This window comes from Ictidomys tridecemlineatus, chromosome 1, assembly GCF_052094955.1.
Source record: "Ictidomys tridecemlineatus isolate mIctTri1 chromosome 1, mIctTri1.hap1, whole genome shotgun sequence".
Taxonomy (NCBI): Eukaryota; Metazoa; Chordata; class Mammalia; order Rodentia; family Sciuridae; genus Ictidomys; species Ictidomys tridecemlineatus.
This window is the reverse complement of record NC_135477.1, coordinates 78,265,898-78,278,621: the sequence shown is the minus strand read 5'-3', so window position 1 is coordinate 78,278,621 and position 12,724 is coordinate 78,265,898. Positions and strand designations below refer to the sequence as shown.

Genomic DNA, 12,724 nt, shown 5'->3' with positions numbered 1-12,724 from the left:
CTGAGCAAACAGAATTTAGGTTGTTTACGACTCCCTATGTCCGTACAGCTGATGAAGTCAGAGATTTGATCTCTCCGCGCCCGCTGCCATGTTGGAATCCCTACAACATAACTTTATAGCTTTTACTAGTCTTTATTTCATCTTGTCATAGATCATAACAGCAAAGTAGTTATACCAAGAAGTCTTTTAAAAACCTACAGGTTGCTTCTTTTAACTTTTAAATGTCCGAATAAGCAAAATAAAAAAAAATTTGAATACACATATAAATATTATATAGTAGTATAATAAAAGGGAAATTAATTCTTTTAAATAATCCACCATGTTCTATTTTTCCTAAATATGCAATATTTGCTAAAAGAAGAAATAGTACCTATTAAACAAATTTCTTTTTATCTCTTTATTTAATAGTTCGTTTTTATCAATATGTAGAAATGAACATGACAAGAAAATTTATAGTTATAGTCTTTTTGAACAAAGCATGATTATATTCATAAAATAATATTAACTTATTTTTCAATATATTTGGCATTTACCTATTTTATGCTTTCACCAATAATACTATCAACCTGTTTTCTTTCTCAAATGATTTTGTTGGCAATTATGACAATTGAAAGTGACTTGCCTGTGACCTACTACTAAAAATAAATTGATCCTAGAAAATAAATTAGTACCTAATTATAGAATGTTTTTAGAAAATTGTAAACTGCAAATCAGAATAAAAAGAATGAGATATTATTATATAATGTTATTTCTTCTGTATTACTTCAGTAAACCATATAACCATACACTTAATACCAGGATACACTATTAAAATGCACATTAGAATATATTAGTATCTTTTTAAAAATAAAAAAATGTGTTTTTTTTTAAATGTCCACTTATGACTATACTTAGGCTGTTCTCTCCTGCAAGGTGTTTAAGACCAAGTAGGTCAGAATTGACCTTGTTTTTATCTATTATTAAGAGTCAGCTGAGTTTCCTTAGAGGTCTCCCTTGAGAACTTTGGAGAAGGTTCTCCCACCAGTTCTGCATCCACCAGGATGGGTCAAGGTCTTGCCAATCACATGTGGCTTCTATTAGAAGCATTAGGGATGTGTTTTTCCAATAACCCTCCTTTTTTGCAGAATGTGCACTGGTTCCCTTCCTATTCTCTAGAGTTACATTTATCCTCCTGATTGGGAGGTCACGTGACCCAGAATTGCAAACCCCTTAGAGAAGCCCTTTCAGTCCTTGGGTTCAAGCCAACCTGAAAGAGCAAGAGTGACACATTGGCTCAGCACCCTCCCTTGGCCCTTTTACTTTCTTAATTTTTAGTCTCCACGTTTTGGTTTTAAACATCTAGCAAGCCAGTTTCACCAGTCATAAAGTAGGAGCACTGGGTTTCACAGTTACTTGCCTTTTCCATTTAATTGGGGTCAGTAATAGCATTGCAAGTTGGCCTTACATCCCATCTGCCTGATGGATTATTATCTTAAATTAATTTAGGTTGTTATATAAGACATTGGACTTCTTTCTTCAAGGCACTAGCAGGCAATAGTTGTCTTGTTTACCAGGAAAGTACAAAACAAAATTAATAAGAATAAAAATATATTCAATTTGTGTAATACCTGTGAATCAAGGAAAATGATTTTTATAATCTTAAACATTTATTAGTTACATACTTTATCCCGTTTGAGATCATAGTAATCTTTACAACAAAAAGTCACTCTTCTAAACCCAACTTCAAATGAGCTCAAGGGTAGCCTATTTTGGAGTCATTTTAACATGGAGTAAGTAGAGGGGCAAAGCTGAATCTCAGGAAAGGTAGGGCTCTTCACAAGTAACAATAAAATATTATATCTGATGTGGGAAGCCATTTTAACACGTGATTGAGCGACTCCCATTAAGGGCCTGAGGCACTTTGGCAAAAAGTCGAAGTTTTCCCGACCCTTTCCTGATGAGAGAGCCCATCCGTGTGTGGGTGTGCCTGACCACTGACCCCGGGGACCCAATCACTGACCCTGACCTTGGAGTGCGGCCCCCCTCAACCTTCATTGGATGGAATTCTCCCCTGAATCTCTTGTTCCCCAATAAAAGGCTGATCCCCGGCATGCTCGCTCTCTCTCTCCTGCTAGCCCTGAGTAATCCCTGCTGCCCTGCTGGGCGGTTGGAGGAGGGAACCAGAGGGGAGCAGTCTCGGACCTAGCAATAGAAATAAGGTAATTGAGTCTGTGTTTTTATTTCGATCTCTTCTAACTAACTTTATGCCTAGAACCTCATTAATGAAAACACTGCACAGGCCGCGTGGTAGATTTGGCGCCCACGAGGGGGGCATTCTAGATTAGTTAGATTGAGTGGGAGCGCGCTATAAAGATAAGGAAAAAAGATATAAAGATAAGGAAAAGAATAAAGGAAGAGGTGACGTTTGGGTCACAAAAGTACCTGGAGATATTGAAGGAAAGAGACGTTAAATTAATTAAAATGGGAAATTCAACTTCTACTGATAAGGAAATGTACCTGACTATTTTAGACAGTATAATTAATCAGAAAGGGAAACAGAAAAAGAAAACTCAGTTATTACAATTTTTAAAAATTGTAGGTGAATATTGTCCTTGGTTTTGCGAACAGAAATCTCCAAATTTACTTACTTGGGAGAAATTAGGAAGGAATTTACAGAGAGTTTGTATTTCTAATGAATTACCTGGAGGCATTGAAAATATACAGAAAACATGGACAGCTCTAGAAGTTTGTCTTTTTGAATATATGGGCCAGAGTTCGTGGCCCCCTGAGGACCTTTTAAAAGGCATTCAACGAGCTGTTAGGTCTATTCAAGTGGAGAATCAGCCTGAGGCTAAGTTAACTCCCTTTCCCTTAAGCCGTTTAAAAACAAAGGCACTAGGAGCCAAGCCAAAGGTTAGAAATGTGGACTTAAGCTCCCAGGATCAGGCTAGCCCACAGGCAGATTGTACAGAGCAACGTCATAGAGGAGAAACCTCCCAGATCCTAGAAGGCCCTCCGGAAAAGATAGATGATCTTGCTAGAGAGGAAAATATGGAAGAGACTCCTAGAGGGGCTCAGGGTTCTTCTCAACCACGTGGTGTAGAAACCCAAATTCAAAATAGCAATAGTTCAGATTCGGACCATGGCTCACAGTCTGAAGAGGAAAACTCAGATATTGAAATTCAGGATTTAGAGAGAAATTTTAATAGGCTGCGTCTAACACCGCCTGCCCAAGCTATTCAAATTCGGCCAGTACCTGCTAGAAGGACCAAATTTAACAGGTGTGCTAAATTAAGAATGACTCTTCTTACTCCAGTCCAGCGAGGTATTAAGAGGGCTCAAGAAATGGGAGAGGATACTAGTGGTTTTCACCTCTTTCCAGTTTTTGAGCAAACTGATGAACAAGATCAGAGAGTAAGAGTTCATACTGTAATCCCACTTAAAACTATTAAAGAATTAAAAAGTGCATGTGAGACGTATGGTCCAAATTCCCCTTTTGTACAAAGTCTGATAGAAAATATTTGTTCACAACCCCTTCCTCCTAGCGATTGGATTTTTTTAGCCAGATCTTGTCTGAGCGGGGGGGGGGGGGGGGGGATTACTTAATCTGGAAAACCTATTGGAGTGATTTCTGTAATGAGCAAGCAGAGAGAAACAGAAGACAGGGCATAGAAACACCAGTAATGATGCTTTTAGGGACTGAAGACTTCGCAGCTTTAGAAAGGCAATTAAATTATAATTTTGCAGTATACGATCAAATAACTGACTGTGCAAAGCGTGCTTGGAAGCAGATCGTCCCAAAAGACCAGTTCAATTTAGTTCTTACCAAAATCAGACAAGGTGCCAATGAAACTTATTCAGATTTTGTAGCCCGACTGTATCAGGCTGCGAGCAGATCCATAGAGGACCCAGGAGCAAGTAAATTTATTGTCAGGCAGCTGGCTTATGAGAACGCAAATAAAATTTGTCAAGATGTTCTCCGGCCACATCGTAAAAAAGGAACAGTTTCTGAGTTTATTCGCCTGTGTTCTGACTTAGATCCCGCCCAATTACAAACAATGGCTTTAGCAGCTACGTTAAGGGAAACCTTAGGACCGCAAAATTTAGGTCAAAGGTCCCGCGGAAGGTGTTACGTTTGTGGTAAAATCAATCACTTTGCCCGCGAGTGTCGCATGTGCAATTTTAGGTTCAGAGCTCCATCTACTGGTGATAATAGATATTGCAGAACTCAGCGCCACGCGGTGGATTCAGATGGCGCGGATGAGCCTGCCTTCTCGCCGCCGACATTTCCTCCTAGCGGGAGATCAAAAAACTTCCGTTCGGCCGCTCCCCGGGCCGAGAAACAATATGGGGAATTCCAGGGAAGGTCGCAGAGAGTGACGTCACTGGCGCTGACCAGGACCAGGACAGCCTGCGATTTTTACCAGGACAGGGACAGAGATCACAGACAGTTTTCTTAGGACCTTCAAAGACAGTTGAGTTAAATCCTGAAACGGGGCCAGAACAAATTCCTACTGGGATTTTCGGGCCGCTTCCTGATAATACTGTAGGTTTAATTTTGGGACGAAATAATTTAAAGGGAGCCATTGAGGCAATACCTGGTGTGATAGATTCAGGATTTAAGGAACAGTTATATGTTACTGTAAAAGCCAATTATCCCCTAAGACCCACCCCAAAGGATACTTTTGCCCAATTAATATTATTGCCTTGTGTCTCAGAAAGGCACCTGCCGGCAGATTCAGTTTCTAAACAGCCGGACAGAGTATACTGGTCACAGTTAGTAAGACAAGAACGCCCTTTATTAAAACTTAGAATTAATAATAAAAATTTTCTAGGAATAATCGACACAGGAGCGGACATCTCGGTATTGTCCAGTCAATTTTGGCCTAGAAACTGGCCTTTGCATGTAGCACCAGCTAACCTAGAGGGAATAGGACGGATTTCACAGCCTGCTCAAAGTGCCAACTATCTCCGTTGGGAAGACTCTGATGGGAACAGTGGAGTATTTAAGCCTTATGTGTTAGAGTCTTTACCAGCTAACCTATGGGGAAGAGATATTTTAGCCAAAATGGGATTATTATTAGTTACTCCAAATTCTATAAAGTCAGTTGAGAAAGTTAATCAGAGGTATTTTCCTGGAGGTGATAGGGAGACCTTTCAGGAAGAGTATCTGTTTACAAGCCAGTCTCCACGACAAAGATTAGTAAATGCTCCAAATCAAAATTTTTACTAGGGGCCCTGAGTACTTCCCCGACCCCTAAGACAGCTGAAAAAATAAAATGGCTCACAGAGGAGCCTATATGGATTTCTCAGTGGCCCATCTCAGGGGAAAAGCTTAAAATAATTCATAGATTAGTTGAGGAACAATTTCAGGCTGGTCATATTGAACCAACACTTAGTCCTTGGAACATACCTATTTTTGTTATTAGGAAAAAAGTCAGGAAATTGGAGATTACTACAAGATTTAAGGGCAATAAATCATGCAATTCAGCCTATGGGATCATTACAGCCAGGACTTCCCTCCCCCACAGCCATTCCCTTAGATTATAGCTTGATGGTAATAGATTTAAAAGACTGCTTTTTCTCTATAAGGTTACATCCTGAAGATTGTGAAAGATTTGCTTTCACTGTCCCAGCAATTAATTTTAAGGAACCTGTTAAAAGATATTGCTGGAAGGTGCTCCCTCAAGGAATGCGTAATAGTCCTACACTGTGTCAAAAATATGTTGACCAGGCAATAAATCCCATTAGAAATAACTTTCCTGATACATATATTATTCATTTTATGGATGATATATTATTGGCCCATGCTAATCCAGAGGTACTTTCAAAAATTTTTGCTCAGTTAGAGACTTCGCTTACAGCAATGGGTTTATGTATAGCTCCTCAAAAAATTCAAACGGTGTCTCCTTTTCAATATTTAGGTCAGATAATTCAAGGATGTACAATCCGTCCTCAAAATCTTCAGATAAGAGTTAAGGAGTTACGTACCCTTAATGATTTTCAAAAACTATTGGGAGATATTAATTGGCTAAGGCCATCCTTAAAACTAACTACTTCTGAGTTAAGTCCTTTATTTCAGATATTGCAAGGAAATCCTTCTCCAACCTCTCCACGTCAGCTAACTTTAGAAGCTAAGGCAGCCTTAAGAAAAGTTGAAGTTGCAATTAAAAATGCACAGCTTACTAGAATAGATCCTAGAGAAATAGTGTATTTATTAATATTCCCAACTGAGTATACTCCAACAGGAGCCATATGGCAAAGATTAGGAGTTATTGAGTGGATTTATTTATCCCACTCTCCTCAAAAAACATTAATTCCTTTTCATGATTCTATAGCTCAATTAGTAATTAAAGGTAGAACTAGGATTTTGCAATTAATTGGATCTGAGCCTGATATCATAATTATTCCATTTTCTGTTCAACAGACTAACTGGCTTTTTCAAACTTCCAATTCATGGCAGATAGCTTTTGCTGATTTCCCTGGTCAGATAGATAGCCATTATCCTCGTGATAAGATTGTACAATTTGCATCATTAACATCACTCATTTTTCCAAAAATTGTACGAACTCATCCAATAGAGGGAGCTTTATCGGTGTTCATGGATGGTTCCAACTCCGGTAAGGCAGGATTTTTCAGTCGTGTTCACACAGAGGTAATACAAACTTCTTATACTTCTGCCCAAAGAGCAGAGCTTCAAGCTCTGAGCTGTGCCTTAGATTACTTTTTAAATGAGCCTATTAATATTTATTCTGACAGCTTATATGCAGTCGAAGTTACCAAAAATATTGAAACCTCAATGATTGGATTTACTTCATCACAGAAGTTATTTAAATTATTTCATAATTTACAAAAGACAGTGCTAATGGGGAAGTACCCATGTTTCATAGGACACATTCGAGCCCATACTAATCTTCCTAGACCTCTAGTTTCAGGTAATGACAAAATTGATAAGTTAGTAGCTTTTTGTCAACAGATGTCTTCATATGACTGTGCACTAGCTTCCCATTCCTTGCATCATCAAAATGCTTCTAGCTTACGTAAAAAATTTAGTATTACCAAAGAACAAGCTCGTCAGATTGTAAGCCAATGCCCTAAGTGTGTTATTCACACTCCATCTCTGCCATCAGGGGTAAATCCCCGTGGATTAAAACCAAATCAGATATGGCAAATGGATGTAACTCATATTCCTCAATTTGGTAAGCAATGTTACGTGCATGTCATAATGGACACTTATTCTAGATTTATTTTTGCCACAGCATGTACTAAGGAAAATGCTCAACATGTAATTTCTCATTGTTTAGCAGCTTTTTCCGTTTTAGGGTGCCCTATACAGATTAAAACAGATAATGCTCCAGCTTATGTAAGCTCTTCTTTTCAACAATTTTGCCAAGAGTTTAAAATTAATCATAAAACAGGAATTCCTTATAACCCCCAAGGTCAAGCCATTGTGGAACGAGCTCATTTATCTATTAAACTTCAATTACAAAAATTAAAAGGGGGGAATAGGATTGTCACTCCCCAAAATAGCCTTAATCATGCCTTGTTTGTTTTAAATTTTTTAAACTGTGACTCAGAAGGTCACACTGCTGCTGAGAGACAGATGTCTCCTTCAGTAACAGGCCCCTTAGGCAGAGTTCTGTGGAAAGATTTACAGACTGGTCAGTGGAAGGGTCCAGATCCGGTAATAATGTGGGGAAAAGGCCATGCTTGTATCTTCCCAGAAGGCTCTCTCCGTCCTATTTGGGTGCCTGGACGTGCTATCAGACATGGAGGAGATAGAACCCAGATTCAAGCGACTGAGGATCGATCCGGAGGAGCCACTACCCAGAAGGAGGAGATTTCGGAGAAAGATGAAGAAAGACCAGATTGAACCAGTCGAAAAGCTGATTTCGTGGAAAGACGTGAAGAAGCTAACAACCCAGGCTTCCCAAATACTTCGACGCCTAGGAAAGAGCAGGACCCCAGTGATGATGGTAGCGACAGTAATTGCCCTACTGGGCTGTCAGGTAAAAGGGAATCAAGTAGACACTTATTGGACATATTTCCCAGATCCACCCCTGGTACACCCAGCTGTGTGGACTGGAGAATCTATTCCAGTATTTACTAATGACTCATTTATGATGGGAGGATTTACAGATACTCATATTACTCCCAATCATGTAACTAGATTTAATTATTCTGGCTACAGTGCCCAATTACCTTTGTGTTGGTCACATGATAAACATACTGGCTGTCTGAAAGTATCATTTGAAGAAAAGACAGCAATTGGTAAACCTAGACCGACAAATAATTCTATTTTTGGGGACTTAAAACCTAATACTAGATCAGTAATTAAAATAGGACTTTCCCATAACAAGCCAGTCATTTCTGCAAAACCTCCACAGTTACCTCACTGTCCAAATAGTTCTATAATTGAGATCGGCACCTTTCCTAAATGGATGGATTGTGTAAATGCCTTTCCTGTACAACATAAGGTGTCTAAAGATAGTGGGTATATTTTAGACTGGTCTCCAAAGATTGATAAGAGACAATTACGAAGAAATTCTGCTATGACACCTGCAGGATTTGTTAGTAATATTTTGACTTATAGTGAAGGAGGTATTCAAAAAGATATTTGGCGTTTAATCGCTGCCTCAGAGTATTTACATTTTACAGATAAACCTTTACCAAAATTTGTCGGCAAGAACTGTAAAGAGGGATCTTGCTATGGCTTAAGAGCTTGTGTCCAATCTCCTTATGTTTTAATTATTGGAAATGTAAAAGTTAAATGGATGGGTGACAGATATATTATTACATGTAATAAATGCAACCTAACCAACTGTATTACTAGGTATAATGGAGGAAAAGGAGTGCTGATACTTCATCAGCCCTCTTTTGTTTTATTACCTGCTAATATTTCAGAGCCATGGTATGCTGATGCTGGCTTACAAGTCTTGCAGCAAATTCATGCTCAGCTAACAAGACCTAAACGTGCTATTGGAGTTATAATTGTTGGTGTGTTAGCACTGGTCTCATTTATTGCCTCAACTGTTTCTGCGTCTCTGACGTTGTCTCAAAATATTCAGCATGCAAAATTTCTTAATAATTTAGCTCAAAATACTTCCAAGGCTCTGCGTAATCAAGTCAATATTGATGAAAGGATTGAGACTAAATTAAACGCCTTAGAGGCGACTGTTATAGACATAGGTAATGAACTTTCAGCCTTAAAATTTAAAGAAAGGCTTAAATGTCATGCTAATTATAAATATGTGTGTGTTACAGCTGCCAAATACAATGCTTCTCTCTGGGATTGGGAGAAGGTTAAAAACCATTTATTAGGTATTTGGCAAAATAGTAATAATAGCTTGGATATTTTGGAACTTCATCACCATATCCAAGACATTCAAAATAATAGAGCTGATTTTTCAGATCCTTCTTCTTTGGCTAACCAAATATTGAAAGAGTTAAATGGATTCAACCCTGGAAATATTCTTAAACACTCCGCTTGGTATATTATTGGATTATTCTCTTTGCTGCTAATTCTCTTTTGTATTGTAACTATAGGATGGCGAGTCTTCCAATCAAGAATCCAGGAACTCCAGAAAATGAACCGCTGCCTCATTGTTAAGACAAAAAAAGGGGCAATATGTGGGAAGCCATTTTAACACGTGATTGAGCGACTCCCATTAAGGGCCTGAGGCACTTTGGCAAAAAGTCGAAGTTTTCCCGACCCTTTTCTGATGAGACAGCCCATCCGTGTGTGGGTGTGCCTGACCACTGACCCCGGGGACCCAATCACTGACCCTGACCTTGGAGTGCGGCCCCCCTCAACCTTCATTGGATGGAATTCTCCCCTGAATCTCTTGTTCCCCAATAAAAGGCTGATCCCCGGCGTGCTCGCTCTCTCTCTCCTGCTAGCCCTGAGTAATCCCTGCTGCCCTACTGGGCGGTTGGAGGAGGGAACCAGAGGGGAGCCGTCTCGGACCTAGCAATAGAAATAAGGTAATTGAGTCTGTGTTTTTATTTCGATCTCTTCTAACTAACTTTATGCCTAGAACCTCATTAATGAAACCACTGCGCAGGCCGCGTGGTAGAATCTGAAACATGAATGCAAAACTTTCTCTGGAAAAAGCGGAAAAATGTTTCCATGTTTTACAATGTCACCTTTAAATAGATCAAGCTCTCCTTATTACTTTCTAAAATACATTTAAGGGCTGGGATTGTGGCTCAGTGGTGGAGCGCTCACCTAGCACAGGCAGGACCCGGGTTCGATCTTCAGCACCACATAAAAATAAAGGCATTGTTTTGTGTCTATCTACACCTAGAAAATAAAAATATTAAAAAAATACATTTAAATTCTTATTCTAGTGTGAAGAGAAACACGAAATTGCATATACCAGCTATAAGACATCAAAAAACATGAATAAATACCAACCCACTTTGTTCTTTTTTTCCCCTGATCAGGAATTGAATCTGGGGAGCACTTTTTATTTATTTATTTGAATTTTCTGTAGACAAGGCCAAAGACTATTGCTACAGATAATTTTAGTTTGGAGAATACCAACTCGGCAAAGTTCTCTCCTAAACTTTATATTTAACTAAGTTTCACTTTTAAAGTACAATTTAGAATTCATAGTGTACAGTAACAATAATCAAGTTTGCATGGGCTAGCAAAAATCAAAAGATAACCTTACACCTCTTATATATTTAGGAACTGTGTTAATGATCAGAAACTAACTTAGTTAAAGCAAACAGGTATAAGACAGGTCTTCACACGACAGTGTTTCCCAAAAGTTTTATTGAAATTTAAATGGCAATCTCTTTGAGACAACTGGCAGATCCCATTTGCAATGAACTTACAGTTAGCAATGGCATACACTCTTGAAAAGTGACACCTTGCCTGCAAGTAGTGAGAAGTGGTAATGCTTCATGCTAATGGAACCAAGGACAAACCCCAGTGTGTTCACTGAGAAGCAGGTGAGTTCCTGCAAGTTGAAGCTGCTTACACATAGTGCTTCTGTTCTCATTCAGAGTTCCACTCAGAACTTGTATTAGAGTTTCCTAGGAAGAATTGTAATTTGCAGCTGAATTATGAATACACACTTCAAACATCCTCTCTGGGTGAACTATGGAACTTCTTATGCAACCAGTTTAGCAGCTGTACTTCTATGCGTTACATTCAGTCAGGGAAAGTTTTGTAATAGGAACATGAAGGTTCTTAAGTGATCCAATTAGAGTAAGAACCTGGGACTTCTAAGAAGGTTAATTCCCCCAAAGTTTCATTGAAATTGACCTGGCAATCTTTTTCAGAAAAAAAAAATCTCTTTATTTGGCAGATCTGGCTTGAAATTAATGGCCATTTACCATTGACACAGAGGATTCAAAAGTGAAAACTTCCCTGCAAGTACTAAGAAGAGGGAATTCTTCATGCTAATTTAACCAAGGATATACACCAATGTACTCATTGAGAAGTGAATCCCTGCATGTTGAAGCTGCTTACAAAAACTGCTTCAGTTCTATGCTTCTTGGATGGTCTCAGCAAGAATAATCAGATCATGGTTTCAAGCCTGTATCCAGAGACTCCTAGAAAGAATAGCAGTATGCTGCTGAAGTGTAAGTACATACCAGAAATGTTCTCTCTGGGTGAATTTTGGAAGTGCTTATGCCATGATTTTAGCAACTGCACTATTTATGCTGCCTTTTCTCAGACTAAATGTTTGGAATAGGAACATGAAGTTTCTTAGGGAGTTCATTTAGGTGCCTGAAGATAGAGAAAGAAACTGGGACTGCTCAGAAGGGTCAATTCCCCAAACTTTCATTGAAATCAAACTGGTAAACATTTCAGGAAACTCTCTTGAAGTGCCCAATCCCTCTTGCAATGAGGTGCTGTTTATCAATGACATAAATGTATCGAAACTGAAACCTTTAATGCAAGCTCTGAAAATCGGTAATGCTGCATGATAGTTCAATCAGGGACAATCCCCAATGTGCTCACTGAGAAGTAAGTAGGTCCCTGCAACTTGAAGCTGCTTGCATTTACCTGCTTCAGTTCTGTTCTTCCTAGTTGTTCTCAGAAGCACATTCAGAGCACAGGAGCACAGTTCAGACTGTGTCCAGAGTCTCCTAGGAAGAATTTCAATGTGCTGCTGATGTATGTGAGTACACTCTTAGACTCAGACACATCAATTTTTATAGCAGCATAATTCACAATAGATCATTTATGGGGCCATCCTAGGTCCCTTCAACAAATAGATGGATAAAAAAAATTCTGTTTTATATATATACTCACACACACACACAATGGAATATTACTCAGACTTAAAGGAGAATGATTTTCTGACATTTGTTGGTAAATAGATGGATCAGAAGAGTATCATGCTAAGTGAAATAAGCTAGTCCCCAAAATCCAAAAGTCAAATGTTTTCTCTGATATGTGGAAGCTAACCCACAATAAGGGTAAACAGAAGGAACAGAAGTTCACTGGATTAGGCAAAGTTGTATGAAGGGAAGAGAGAGAGGTAGGAAAAGTTAAGAAGTTGGAATGGAATGACTCTGACATATCTTTCCTATGTACATTTATGGTTATTCAGTGAATCTTATCATCATGTATATCCACAAAGCTGGGACCCTACCTTGAAAAAGATATGTTTCAGGCTTGTACAATTATACCACAGGGGATTCTACAGTCATGTGTGTCTAAAAAACCCAATAAAATGTATAGAAAAATAATAATTAAGTTCATTTTTAAATATACCTGCCAGCT

At 38.7% G+C, this 12,724-nt stretch overlaps 1 long non-coding RNA gene across 1 annotated transcript in view; it reads right to left on the bottom strand.

Annotated features, from left to right (window-relative positions):
- LOC110599023 (uncharacterized) overlaps positions 1-12,724 on the bottom strand; it is a 105,603-nt gene that overhangs the window by 59,177 nt on the left and 33,702 nt on the right. Inside the window, exon 4 of the long non-coding RNA XR_013436488.1 lies at positions 10,208-10,282. This is a non-coding gene — a long non-coding RNA (uncharacterized LOC110599023). The remainder of the gene's footprint in view (positions 1-10,207; positions 10,283-12,724) is intronic.